A 14,697-nucleotide genomic window follows, 5' to 3' on the forward strand; every position below is an offset into this window, starting at 1 on the left:
GGCTTTGGCGTCTTCTTTTCCTGTGTCTCCCGGAGCCCGGGTGTCAGGTGTGATGGAGCAATTCAAGCACCATTTCCACAGACGGTGTCCCGGCTCTCCCCATCCTGAGGGGCGAGGGGCGAGGGGTGAGGGGTGCCTGTCTGAGGCTGCACACGGGCGCAAAGGGGGCTCGGGTGTGCGGGACACGCAGTGGGGCACTCTGCCCGGCCCGCTTCCCCTTGCCCCGTCTCAGTGTCTGAAGCCCCAGGGACCCCCACCCCCTTTCTGCGTGTAATTTGCAGTTTGGGGACCCTGTAGGGCTGGGCGGAGGTGGCAGAGTGCAGGTTAAATGGGGAGAATAGGGGCGGGGCAAGCACAGGGGTAATTAATTTTCCGTGAAGTGTTGCCGGGCTGCTGTTCAATTCTTCGCTGTAAAAATGTAGGCACAGGTTCTAGGGAAACAGATGTCCTGGTGCTGACTGTGTTTGTCTTTCATGTCCACCCTTGGCCCATCATGTTGGACACCCCGCTCTGTTAACATTGCTTTTTTGGAATCCCATGGAACAGGCTGGACTTTCCTACAGCAGTGGTAACGGTGGATAGCAGGGACTTGGGGTCAGGCGCTGTGCTGAGGGCGGTAACCCACTTCATCCTTACAGCAGCCCCGTGAGATGGGTGCGTGATAATCTCCTGTAGATAAGGAGACGGGCGTAGAGAGATCTCACCCAGCTAGGAAGTAGCAGAGCTGGGATTTGGACCCAGGCAGCCTGGCACCAGAGTCTATGCTCTTAATCACTCGTTCCAGGGGCTCCTGATGACCGCCAGGCTGCAAGTGCAGGGACTTTGTGCAGGGGCAGGTCGAGGCCCGGTCTCCATGGGTCCTACTGGGCCCGCTGGGTTGGCGGGTGGGCTGTGACTGTCTCTGCCGGGGCCCCGTCCCTTCCACAATCCGCTCCTTCTCCTCCTCCAGGACTCAGGTCCGGTGTCCCCTCCTCCTTCCCTGAGTTCCTGTTCAGGTCCACCCCCTGCCCACCGCTCTATCACTTCGGCTGGTTAAACTTCCTCCCAGTACACATCCTGTTCTCTGGAATTGTCTCCAGTGCTGCTTTGATTTCTTGCTCATTGTCTGTCTCCTGTCTTGAGGGCAAGGTCTGCAGGGGCAGGTCTGGGGTCACGCTGCCTCCCCAGGGCTCGGAACTATGTGGGGCTTGATGGTGGGTCCCTTTTTTCCAATTCTCACATTTAGTCATAACTGCCTATTTTTGCAGGGTTGCACGCTCACTAAGTAACCTCCACTTTCTTTGCACATGTCGCCATCAGTAATGGAATATTTGCAGGCAGCCTAGCTCGGAACTAACCCGTTTGCCACGCTTGTCAGATGGTGCCACAGGGGTGGGGTGGTTCCCCCTTGCCCTTCTCAGACATTCTAAGACATTTTAAGAGCTAGATGTGCATGCAAACCCAGTGATTGGAAATGAATTGGGAGTTTTCAGTTGTTACAATGTGTAGGGTAGAGATCAAGATCCTTCCGTGCCTGGGACAGTCCCTTACAATGAATCGCCCTGTACAAAGTGCCAAAAATGTCCCCTGTTGAGACAATCTGACCAAGACCAGATTAGAAATAGGAAGCGTGATTAGTGTTCATCCCCCATAAGCTTTCCTTCTTTCCAAATAATCAGTCAATAAACCTTACAGACAGGGAGGCTGGTCCCCGGGGTGGGGGGCGGAGGTGGGGGACCTTGTAGAGAAGACTCTAGTCCTGGAATAGCCAGGTGAGGCTGCAGGAGCCAAAAGTCCCAACAGCTCCAAGCTCCCAGTTCTGGTGGATGGAACTCGCCGGGGGCTCTAATTACTGTAGGGAGAGGGAGCCACGCTCCTTTGGATAAACCTGTTGCGTTCAAACCCCAGAGGCCTTCCCAATTGCTCCCCGGACACAAGGAGTACGTCCTGCCTCCCCACACACATGTGCTGGGGCTCAGGGCTTTCTGAGAGCATCTCCCTGGGAACTCGGGGATGAAAAACATCCTTCTGCTTGCCACCGAGGGTCCTCACTCAATCGAACATCATGCGCCCAGTGGCTCCGGCCAGCCCCCTTGGTCGCCCTCCTTCTCCTCTTTCCCCACATCCAGTCCAGCAGCTCGGCCATCTCCATGGCGTGGCCTCTGGAAGGCACCTCATGTGGCTTCACTTTGCTTTATCTCCTGGCTTCCCTCCATCACCAGTCACCCTTGCCTCTTGGCTGCCTTCCTGGTATCCCTGTTTCTACTCTGGGGGCACTCAGTAGCCAGGGGGTGGTGGCTTAGTCGCCAAGTTGTGTCTGACTCTTTTGTGACCCCACGGTCTGTAGCCCACCAGACTCTTCTGTCCATGGGATTTCCCAGGTAAGAATACTGGAGTGGGTTGCCATTTCCTCCTCCAGGGGATCTTCTCGACCCAGGGATTAGACCTGCTTCTTCTGCACTGGCAGGCGGACTCTTTACCATTGAGCCACCAGGGAAGCCTTGGAAGAGAGCAAATCACATCTGCTGCTCGAATTGCTCTTCTGACATGTATGTGGAAATTCACTCTGGTCTCTCCGTGCCTCTGGAAGCTTTCTCTACTCGGGCCACACAGGCCTCATTCTTTCTTGGACACTCGAGCCCCCTCCCGACTCAGGGCTTTGGCTGTGCTGTCCCCATCTGAAATGCTACTTCCCTGGTTCAAGCTCCTACTCATTTTTCGGGTCTCAGCTAAAAATACACCTCCTCCATGAAGCCTTCTTTGACTCCCTCATCTGCAGAGGTCTCCATCTCCGTCTTGATTGTGCAGCCCACCACACCCATCTTATTCTCTCCATACTGTTACCAAACTAGGTTCATTTGCACCATGCCTGGGAAGCAAAGTGCTGAGATGCTGGGATTTGCGGCACAGAAAGGGTTTATTCATAAGGCTGCCTGGGAAGGAGATGGGAGACCAAGTGTCAGACCCACCCCCAAAGGCTGGGGCTCAGGGTATGTATGCGATACTAGAGCTGGGAGGGCCTAGGTGTGGGGAGCATGGGAAAAGGTGATCGGAATAAAAAAAAACAGACGTTCATTGTAGTTCTGCGCAGGCGTAACTAAGCTACAGATCTCTTCACGGGACACCTGTTCAGGAACAGGCACTTAGCACCATCTGAAGATGGAGTTTCCAAGCTCTCTGATGTCGAAAGGTCACCAAGCGGACACTCACGCATGCCCAGTTGGAGGGTCAGGGATCCCGATCAGGCTTCCCCAGCTCAGCTAGAACTAGATGCGGCTGACTCCAAGTTCCTGGCAAACACCTTGAGCAAACACCTTATTGTTTCGGCTACATGCAGCTTGGAGGACATGGCAGTCTTTTGTAGCAACAATTAAAATGGTCTTGATTAGCGAAAACAAGTTCTGGATGTGATGGACTGAAGTGATGACTACCCACGGTTTCCATAGCATGACGACTACCTGTAATTGTCATATCTGTCACCCCAATAGGATGTCAAGTCCCTGAAGACAGAGACCATCCCTGCCTCATTCACAATTGCAGCATTAACAGGTTTAGTCACTATTCGGTGAATATGTGATCAGTCGCTCAGTCACGTCCAACTCTTTGCAACACCATGGACTGCAGCCCATCAGGCTCCTCTGTCCATGGGGTTTTTCAGGCAAGAGTACTGGAGTGGGTTGCCATTTTCTCCTCCAGGGGCTCTTCCTGACTCAAGGATTGAACCAGCATCTCCTGCGTCTTGTGCACAGGCAGGTGGATTCTTTACCGCTGGGTCACCCGGGAATCCCATTGGGTGAATGGATAGTAATAATAATCACGAATATATCCTGGGTGCCATATGCCACCACGTTACAACCCTTTTAAGTATGAAACTCATCCACCAGGACTCCGGGAGAGAGGCTACGGTCGTGGTCTCCAGTGTGCCAGGCAGAGGGGACAGCAAGTATAAAGGCCCAGAGGAGGGAACAGGCCCGCAGAATTGAGGGGCCAGAAATGAGGCCAGTGTGTATGAGGCATAAGGAAGAGGGAGAGTGGTGGGTGATGGGGACGTGGAAGGACTTTACCAACAGCAAGAAGAACAGAGTTGTTATCACTGCAATGACAGAGGTGGGTTTTTTTTCTATTAACTCTCTATCCCCTTTGAGTCCAGCCTGGTGCACCAGACACAATCCCGGCTTTCCAGGAGCGCTCACCTTCTCCCTTAAATCTCCATCAGCTTCAGCAAGTTGTCTGTATGGTTGTGACTTCTCTGTTGATCCTCGGCTATTGCAGGTTTATTAACATACGTCCTCTCTTGATTGAAGAACCAGAGTGTTGAGTCCAATGGGGCTGCTGACTAACCATCATTACCTTAACATATGCATTCTTTCTCATTGTGAAGGAATGTAGGCACCATACTTTCATCTTTAAAAACAAGTAGATAGAACTTGATTTCTCTATGGAAACAGGACCCCGAGGGAAATACATGTTTTACAGCTCCAGCATCTGGGGCAATAATTTCCACATTCCCTTTTGTTTGTATCATACATTACACTTTGCAAAAATATTTTCTTCTGCACAAGTTTATGTGAGCTCATTGAAATGTGTGGAAGGTATGCACATGTCACACGTGTTGATAATTCTTTTCCTAATCAAAACAACAACAACAACAACAACAAAGAAAATGCCTGCCAATCCTCAGTTGGGCATATTTTCTGGAAAGCACAGTTTAACTCATATTTCTATTCTTTCCTTGTCTCATGTTTCATCTGTTTCTTTCTCCATAGTGTGTTTAAGCCTCTCCATGGATTCTCCTGCACCTTTCATTCATCAGCGTGGCGGCGGGTGTCCATGACCTTTGTTCTTCCGGTGGCACTGCGCTGCTTTTATTTTGGGTGAACACTCCTTCCTCTTGTCAATTCATGTGCCAGCCTCCAGCTAGCCTTGCCAGCCTCCAGCTAGCCTCCAGCTTGACCTGCTAGCCTCGACAAGCGGTGCATTCTCCTACTCCCCGCTACCCTACCCCCGCTTCCTTTGGTCAAAGTGACTCCTGGATGGCAAGTAAATCTCAATGCCAGACTTGGTTTGATTTACTGGAAAGACCACTTCTCTTTTCTCAGGACTGGTTTCTATGAGAATCTGAACCAGGCTACAGGACAGAGAGATCCTGCTTGTGTGTGAGGTCAGTACAGAGGGAAACAGCCAAACCTTGGAGAAAAAGGGAGTCTTAAAGACTTGAGCTCCTGGCTGCAGCCATGCCTGAAGCCATTCCTCTTAGAGCAGGTTTTCTCAACCTCAGAACTGTAGACAGTTTGGGGTTAGATACTTCTTGTTGTGAGAGGTTTTCCTGTACATTATGGGACGTTTAACAGCAGGTGCCGATAGGACCCCACTTCCTCTCCCTCCAATGAGAGCCAAAAATGCCTCCATACATTGCCAAGTATCCCTGGAGCAGGGGGCAGATTACCTGTGTTAAGAATCACTGCCTTCGATTGCCTGTAAGTTATGTGGGTCAATAAATGTCCTTTTATGCTAATTCCTTCAGTGTTTCTGCTTGTCTCCAAGGGGCTTTCAGCTCAAAGGAAAGCTTGACCTCTAGGATGCAGGGGGACATTTAATAAAAGGGGATGGGTGGTGGCAATGAATGATGGGATACCTGTTGCCAAGAAGCCGGTTCTAGACTGAGCTGAGCAGTGTTCTATTCCACAGCTCTACTCCCAGGGGGTGGGAGAGAGCCTCAGACTTCAGCCTGCTGGTGACGAGAAAATGCCCCACGACAGCCTCCCAAGGAGAGAAGGAGGCGGTGGGGGCAGGTGGCCTGGGGGCACCTCCCACAGCCTCCCAGCCTCTCGTGTTCCAGGAGGGTCATAAGGCACTCTGCCAAGTCTGAGATGAACTGCCCTTCCAGCCTTGACTTTGAGGCATGCGAGACCCCCAGGGTGCCATCGTGTTAAGCTCCCCTGCAGCTGTTACAGAAAGGTAATATCTGTTGGGTGATTAAAAGACTGTTTTGCCACTATAATAACCAGTCCCAAACATGTACAGACCCTTCAATTGTCGGTAGAAATAAATGGGGGGAAAGTCACTGATGCAAGTAGATTCTTCCAAATATCTAAACATTTGGCATTTTGGAGGCCTGTCTTGCCTGGAAATCCTTCCCTTTCTCCCACTGGCCAATGTTTCAACTGAGAGACCCTAACCCTATGACCGTTCTGGCACCCTATTGGTTCAAATTGGAATGAAGCTGGCAGTGTGATGCTGGTCCCATCTCAGGTCAAGAGAACGAAGAGACAGAAGAAAAGGCAAGAAATGCAAGAGGTGGGCAGGTGAGGCACTGAGGTAGCAGTTCCTTTGAGATTTAATCTCTGCTGTTTAGGAAGGACCAGGAGACCCGAGCCTGGGGCCTGCCTTAGACTCAAATCTCCTTTTTTTCTAGGGGAGACCCCAATTTGCCACCATCTTTGCTGAGGGCAAGGTTGAGACCCCAAAACTTCTGTCCTTCGCTGGGAACTCCTACACTCACTGCTTCCTTGATCTTGAAATGAATTCAGGGCTGGGATGGAGGTAAAGCAGGTGAAGCACAAAAAGCTGGGGTAGTCAAGATAAATATGATTTTAATGCAATATTAAGAAATAAAAATCGATGTCCCTCAAATCCTTAAGGAACAAAACACCAAATTTTAAAATAAAAACTGGATCTGTTGTTTCACTAGGAATTAAAATTTGAGATGTCTGCCTTAAATTTCCTGGTTGCTCAACTAATCTTATTTTTAAGTATTAGAATGAGAACTGTGGCTTCTTAAACAAACAAGCAAAAAACCTTCAGAATCCAATTTATATCAGAAACAAACCTGTGATTTCTTTCCCAGAAAACAAACCAGATTTTCACAATATTTTATGAGTTGAATAGATATTATGTCTGAATTGATGAAAATGCCCAATAGAGTTCGTTGACAACAAGAACAATCAAAATAATCAAACCTTAATCCCAATTGCAATCTTTTATGGTTTATAAATCTAACCACCAAAATTCTTGCAGTCAACTCAGGATCCTCACTTCCTTCAGCCTAAAGGACCCTCCCTGTATCTTCTGACACATTTCAAAAGTGAGGAGTGCTTCTCAGGTTTGCGGAAACCCAGGAAGAAAACTCATTTTCTGATCTGAACGGAGGTGAAAGGCATATCTTAACAGTGCATTTCAAATGCATTCACGTTCATCACAGAAGCATCTACAGTTCCTACATTATTTAGAAAGCTGCAGGAGGGGGAATAATAAATGCAGAATATGCGAGCGATTCATTTTGATTTTTCAAAAATGCAACCCAGCCAGAGAGAGCTTCACAAAAGATCTGAAGCCAAAATGAAATCTCTGCTGTCAGCAAAGTCAAGGCACTAAAGAGACAGACAATGAAGAAAAAAACCCCAAAAACCCAAAAAACAAAACAACAAAACCCCTGAAATTTGACCTAAAAAAAAAATCGAGCATTTAAATTTTTTAAAAGGTGGAGGAGATGCCATCCAAGGGGGTCTGAGGGTAAGGAAATTGTTCTGAAAAATGGGAATTCTGTGCCTGGAGCTGCTCGCAGCTCTGTCCCTGGAGTGTGAAATTAGCAACTGAAGGCAGATTTCACAGGCACTTCCGAGGAGCGTGTTGGTGGATTTGCAACGGGGCCGCTCCGCCAAGTCCTGCCCACTTGCAAGCTGCTGTCGTGATTCATGCAAAGCACAGATAATCCTAAGTGTCTGGGGTGTTTTGCATTTATATTGAATGCAGCCTCTCTCCTTCCTACAGAGCAAGTCTAGTGCTGAGTGCAGGCGGGTGGAGGGTGGTGGGGATCCCCTACCGGACCAGCATTCTCACGGAACTCCTATTCACTCTATTAAGAAAAAACCTATCCAGACTTAGAGACTGTCATCCTGAGTGAAGTAAGTCAGATAGAGAAGGAGAAATATCATATGACAGCCCTTAAAGGAGGAATCTAAAAAGAAATGATACAAATGAATTTACAAATCAGAAAGAGACTCATGGACTTAGAGAATGCAAGGGGCCGAGATGGGGTGGAGATGGAATGTGGGGAAAGGGCAGTTAGGGAGTTTGGGATGGATATGTACACACTGCTATATTTAAAATGGATAACAAACAAGGACCTACTGTTGGAATTCTGCTCAATGTTATGTGGCAGCCTGGATGGGAGGGGAGTTTGGGGGAGAATGTATACATAGATATATATGGCTGAGACCCTTCACTGTTCCCCTGAAACTATCTATATAGTCAAAGCTATGGTTTTTCCAGTAGTCATATATGAATGTGAGAGTTGGGCCATAAAGAAGGCTGAGCCCTGAAGAACTGATGCTTCTGAACCATGGTGCTGTAGAGTCCCTGGGACAGCAAGGAGATCAAACCAGTCAATCCTGAAGAAAATCAACCCTGAATATTCACTGGAAGGATTGATGCTGAAGGTGAAGCTCTAATACTTTGGCCACCTGATGCGAAGAGCTGACTCATTTGAAAAGACCCTGATGCTTGCAAAGATTGAAGGCAGGAGGAGAAGGGGACGACAGAGGATGAGCAGATTGGATGGCATCACTGACTCAACAGACATGAGTTTGAATAAACTCTGGGAGATGGTGAAGGACAAGGAAGCCTGGTGTGCTACAGTCCATGGGGTTGCAAAGAGTCAGACACAATTTAGTGACTGAACAACAACCACCCAATACAAAATAAAAAGTTGGTTTTTTTAAAGGAAAAAAAAAAACCTCATCCAGACAGATTTCATTCAGTAGAAAAGTTGGGAAAATGTATAGAAAATAGGAGTGTGGTTAAAAAGTGTTAAACCTTAAAATATCTCCCAGGGCAACAAGGACTTCTGAGTCTGGGTTTCAGGTCTGAGACAATGGATGACTCTATCAGAGTCCCCCTCCCCACCCCACCCCTCCAAAACCACCTCTGAAGGTTATGCTCGGCCATGAAAGCTTTTTAAAGAGAAACAGAAAGTAATCTCAGTCCCTGAGATGGGGGCAGAGCTGCTGTGATCCCCCACTGCGTGCAGTCTTGTCAGCTCCTCTTGGTCTTCCACTGGATGTTACCTTGTTCACACAATTTGTTCAGGAGATTACTAAAGGGGAGGCCAGGGAAGAGGTCTGCTCATGTGTAAATGACCTAGTCTTCATTTCTACTGCTTTGATCTGTGGAGAGAACTGACAAGTTAGGCAAAGTATTGTGAGATTCAAAGATCCGAAAGGTGTGCTGGGGCTGGAGATGAGTAGAACACAAGAGTGCCTGGCTTAAAAGTCAGTTTGCTCTTGCTGTTTTTATTCAAGTCTCTAAGTCATGTCTCTTTTCAAACCTGTGAGCTGCAGCGCACCTGGCTTCCCTGTCCTTCACTATCTCCTGAAGTTTGCTCAAACTCATGTGTGGGTGATGCTGTCTAACCATCTCATCCTCTGCTGCCCTCTTCTCCTAAAAGTGGGTGACAGTATAGTTTTGTTAAAGTGACAAATGCTTCTTGCTGAGGGTGGTTTCCTGCAAAGAGCTGCTTTCATGGACTGTTTTATTAACTTTTGGGCGTGTTATATTTCCTAAATAAAACCCAACATCAGCTATTAAGAAATCAGTTCCCTTTCAAATGAAAAATTCTCTCTTTCACAGCCTTCTTGGGGATGGTAAGTGTTTGGCGTCTCCCAAACCTGGTTTGAACTTTGCACACTGTTTGGTAAAGAACCTGCCTGCCAATGCCAATGCAGGAGATGTAAGAGACACAGGTTTGACCCCTGGGTCAGGAAGCTCCCCTGGAGAAGGAAATGGCAACCCACTCCAGCATTCTTGCCTGGAAAATCCCATGGACAGAAGAGCTTGGTGGGCTACAGTCCATAGGGTCGCAAAGAGTTGGACTACTGAAGCGACTTAGCGCACACGACTTAGCATGCACATGGAAAATTTGAGATAAGATAAGAGCTCTTCACACACTGTAAATCAACTATAGATCAGGATGCCTTTGAAATTAATAACAGAAACTTACACTCAAACTGGCTTAAACAATTACAAAATATGGTGTTTCCCATCAGTCGAAAGGTTAATCAGCCACCTGAAGATGTCTTTTTATAATAAAAAATTTTAACGTATTTTTGGTTGTGCTGGGTCTTTGTTGCTATGCACTGACACTCTCTGGTTGCAGCGGCTTCTCCTGTTGCAGAGTATAAGCTCTGGGGAGCAGGGGCTCAGTAGTTGTATGTGGGCTGAGTTGTTCCTTGGCATGTGGGATCTTCCCAGATTAGGGATCGAACCCATGTCCCCTGCATTGGGAGGCAAATTCTTCACCAATGGACCACCAGGGACATCCTGATGATGTCTTAAAAGATCAGATCCTTTCCTTCTCTTCACTGTTTTTGGGGTTGACTTCAGCCTGAGGCTGGAAATCCTCCTGGGTATGGGAGGCCTTTGGTGTCCAGAAATCAGGTCAAAAACAGCTTTGGAAGTTTCTCAGAAGAGCAGGCAGGACCTTTCCTAGAAAGTACCAGCATCTTGAATTTCTTGCCCCGAGTTGTACGACGGGTCTGCTCCTGACCAAGGCGTTGTCAAGGGAAATGGGTGGGGTCACCCTCAGACCTAGCTAGGGTGGGGCGGGGCTGGCTTCTCTGCAACCCATGGGTTGGCAGGGGACCCGGGGTTCCTGAGATCAAGGCACTTGTCTTGTGAGTCTGGGTTGTACTTGCTGGTAGGTGTCCGCAATGTCCACTACTGTCTAGGAAGAACTGAAGGAAAGTTCTGCTCCCCCCGCCCCACTCACTACTCACAGACACTTCTGTAACCAGATGTGTGCTTTCTTTTCCCCACACTGACCAGTGTTTCGACACCAGCAGATTGTTGTAGAATTCAGTTCGGTTCTGGTACCACCTGTCTGGCATAAAGGTCAGAACCCACAGGTTAAGGACTCAGGCCCATGACTGCCCCCACTTGAGGTGTCAGGCGCCAAGTCCCAGGCTGCCACCGGTACTTCTGGCCCAAAGGCTATAATTTGGGGCTCCTACCTACAATCCTTTCCTCAGGTTTGCTAACTGGCTAGCATGGCTCACAGAATTCAGGGGGATTCCTACTTTGGTTTGCTGGTTTATTATAAATGATACACTGGGCTTCCCTGGTGACACTAGTGGTTAAAGAAACTGCCTGCCATTGCAAGAGATGCAGTTTGATCCCTGGGTTGGGAAGATCCCCTGGAGGAGGAGATGGGCAACCCACTCCAGTATTCTTGCCTGGAGAATCCCGTGGACAGAGGAGCCTGGCTACAGTCTGGCTGCAATCCGTGGGGTTGCAAAGAGTCAGACATGACTGATGGACTTTGCACACACATAAAGGGCATACTAAAGGACACAGATGAACAGTCAGGTGAAGAGATAAAGGAAGGGAGGTCTAGAAGGGTCCTGAGTGCAAGAGTTTGTCCCTGTGGAGTTGTGGGGTTGGGGTGCACTACCCTCCCTGTGTATGGATGTGTTCACTGACCCAGAAGCTCTCTGGACCCCACCATTGAGGGATTTTTATGGAGGCCTCATTATGCAGGTATGATCAAACGTTAACTCCATCTCCAGTCTTTCTTCTTTTCCCCGAGGATGAGGGGTGGATGGTGCTGAAAGTTCCAAACTTCTAATCATACTTGATCTTTCTGGTAACCAGGTCCCCTTCTCAGGTGGCTGAGCAGGAAGGCCTAGAGGAGCTATCCCACGTTGAAGGTCAGGAACGGCAGTGGTAAGGACATACCCCTTGTCCAGGGTAAGGAGCAGCGGCTGTGCTTTGCTGCAGCAGTCGTGAAGAGATATCCCAAGCCCAAGGTAAGAGAAACCCAAGTAAGGTGGTAGGTGTTGCAAGAGGGCATCAGAGGGCAGACACACTGAAACCACACTCACAGAAAACTAGTCAATCTAATCACACTAGGACCACAACCTTGTCTAACTCAATGAAACCAAGCCATGCCTGCAGGGCAACCCAAGACGGGTGGGTCATGGTGGAGAGGTCTGACAGAATGTGGTCCACTGGAGAAGAGAATGGCAAGCCACTTCAGTATTCTTGCCTTGAGAACCCCATGAACAGTATGAAAAGGCAAAATGATAGGACACTGAAAGAGGAACTCCCCAGGTCAGTAGGTGCCCAATATGCTACTGGAGATCAGTGGAGAAATAACTCCAGAAAGAATGAAGGGATGGAGCCAAAGCAAAAACAATACCCAGCTGTGGATGTGACTGGTGATAGAAGCAAGATCCGATGCTGTAAAGAGCAATATTGCATAGGAATCTGGAATGTCAGGTCCATGAATCAAGGCAAATTGGAAGTGGTCAAACAAGAGATGGCAAGAGTGAACGTTGACATTCTAGGAATCAGCGAACTAAAATGAACCGGAATGGGTGAATTTAACTCAGATGACCATTATATCTACTACTGCGGGCAGGAATCCCTCAGAAGAAATGGAGTAGCCATCACGGTCAACAAGAGAGTCCGAAATGCAGTACTTGGATGCAATCTCAAAAATGACAGAATGATCTCTGTTCGTCTCCAAGGCAAACCATTCAATATTCACAGTTATCCAAGTCTATGCCCCAACCAGTAACGCTGAAGAAACTGCAGTTGAACAGTTTTATGAAGACCTACAAGACCTTTTAGAACTAACACCCAAAAAAGATATCCTTTTCATTATAGGGGACTGGAATGCAAAAGTAGGAAGTCAAGAAACACCTGGAGTAACAGGCAAATTTGGCCTTGGAATACGGAATGAAGCAGGGCAAAGACTAACAGAGTTTTGCCAAGAGAATGCACTGGTCATAGCAAACAACCTCTTCCAACAACACAAGAGAAGACTCTACACATGGACATCACCAGATGGTCAACACCGAAATCAGATTGATTATATTCTTTGTAGCCAAAGATGGAGAAGCTCTATACAGTCAACAAAAACAAGACCAGGAGCTGACTGTAGCTCAGATCATGAACTCCTTATTACCAAATTCAGACTCAAATTGAAGAAAACAGGGAAAACCACTAGACCATTCAGGTATGACCTAAATCAAATCCCTTATGATTATACAGTGGAAGTGAGAAATAGATTTAAGGGCCTAGATCTGATAGATAGAGTGCCTGATGAACTATGGAATGAGGTTCATGACATTGTACAGGATACAGGGATCAAGACCATCCCCATGGAAAAGAAATGCAAAAAAGCAAAATGGCTGTCTGGGGAGGCCTTACAAATAGCTGTGAAAAGGAGAGAGGTGAAAAGCAAAGGAGAAAAAGAAAGATATAAGCATCTGAATTCAGAGTTCCAAAGAATAGCAAAAAGAGATAAGAAAGCCTTCTTCAGCGATCAATGCAAAGAAATAGAGGAAAACAACAGAATGGGAAAGACTAGAGATCTCTTTAAGAAAATTAGAGATACGAAGGGAATATTTCATGCAAAGATGGGCTTGAATAAGGACAGAAATGGTATGGACCTAACAGAAGCAGAAGATATTAAGAAGAGGTGGCAAGAACACATGGAAGAACTGTACAAAAAAGATCTTCACGACCGAGATAATCATGATGATGTGATCACTCATCTAGAGCCAGACATCTTGGAATGTGAAGTCAAGTGGGCCTTAGAAAGCATCACTATGAACAAAGCTAGTGGAGGTGATGGAATTCCAGTTGAGCTGTTTCAAATCCTGAGAGATGATCCTGTGAAAATGCTGCACTCAATATGCCAGCAAATTTGGAAAACTCAGCAGTGGCCACAGGACTGGAAAAGGTCAGTTTTCATTCCAATTCCAAAGAAAGGCAAAGCAAAAGAATGCTCAAACTACTGCACAATTGCACTCATCTCACATGCTAGTAAAGTAATGCTCAAAATTCTCCAAGCCAGGCTTCAGCAATACGTGAACCGTGAACTCCCAGATGTTCAAGCTGGTTTTAGAAAAGGCAGAGGAACCAGAGATCAAATTGCCAACATCTGCTGGATCATGGAAAAAGCAAGAGTTCCAGAAAAACATCTATTTCTGCTTTATTGACTATGCCAAAGCCTTTGACTGTGTGGATCACAATAAACTGTGGAAAATTCTGAAAGAAATGGGAATACCAGACCACCTAACGTGCCTCCTGAGAAATCTGTATGCAGGTCAGGAAGCAACAGTTAGAACTGGACATGGAACAACAGACTGGTTCCAAATAGGAAAAGGAGTACGTCAAGGCTGTATATTGTCACCCTGCTTATTTAACTTCCATGCAGAGTACATCATGAGAAACGCTGGACTGGAAGAAACACAAGCTGGAATCAAGATTGCCGGGAGAAATATCAATAATCTCAGCTATGCAGATGACACCACCCTTGTGGCAGAAAGTGAAGAGGAACTCAAAAGCCTCCTGATGAAAGTGAAAGAGGAGAGTGAAAAAGTTGGCTTAAAGCTCAACATTCAGAAAACGAAGATCATGGCATCTGGTCCCATCACTTCATGGGAAATAGATGGGGAAACAGTGGAAACAGTGTCAGACTTTATATTTGGGGGCTCCAAAATCACTGCAGATGGTGACTGCAGCCATGAAATTAAAAGACGCTTACTCCTTGGAAGAAAAGTTATGACCAACCTAGATAGTATATACAAAAGCAGAGACATTACTTTGCTGACTAAGGTCCGTCTAGTCAAGGCTATGGTTTTTCCTGTGGTCATGTATGGATGTGAGAGTTGGACTGTGAAGAAGGCTGAGCGCCGAAGAATTGATGCTTTT

Source organism: Budorcas taxicolor, chromosome 13 (assembly GCF_023091745.1).
Source record: "Budorcas taxicolor isolate Tak-1 chromosome 13, Takin1.1, whole genome shotgun sequence".
Lineage (NCBI taxonomy): Eukaryota > Metazoa > Chordata > Mammalia > Artiodactyla > Bovidae > Budorcas > Budorcas taxicolor.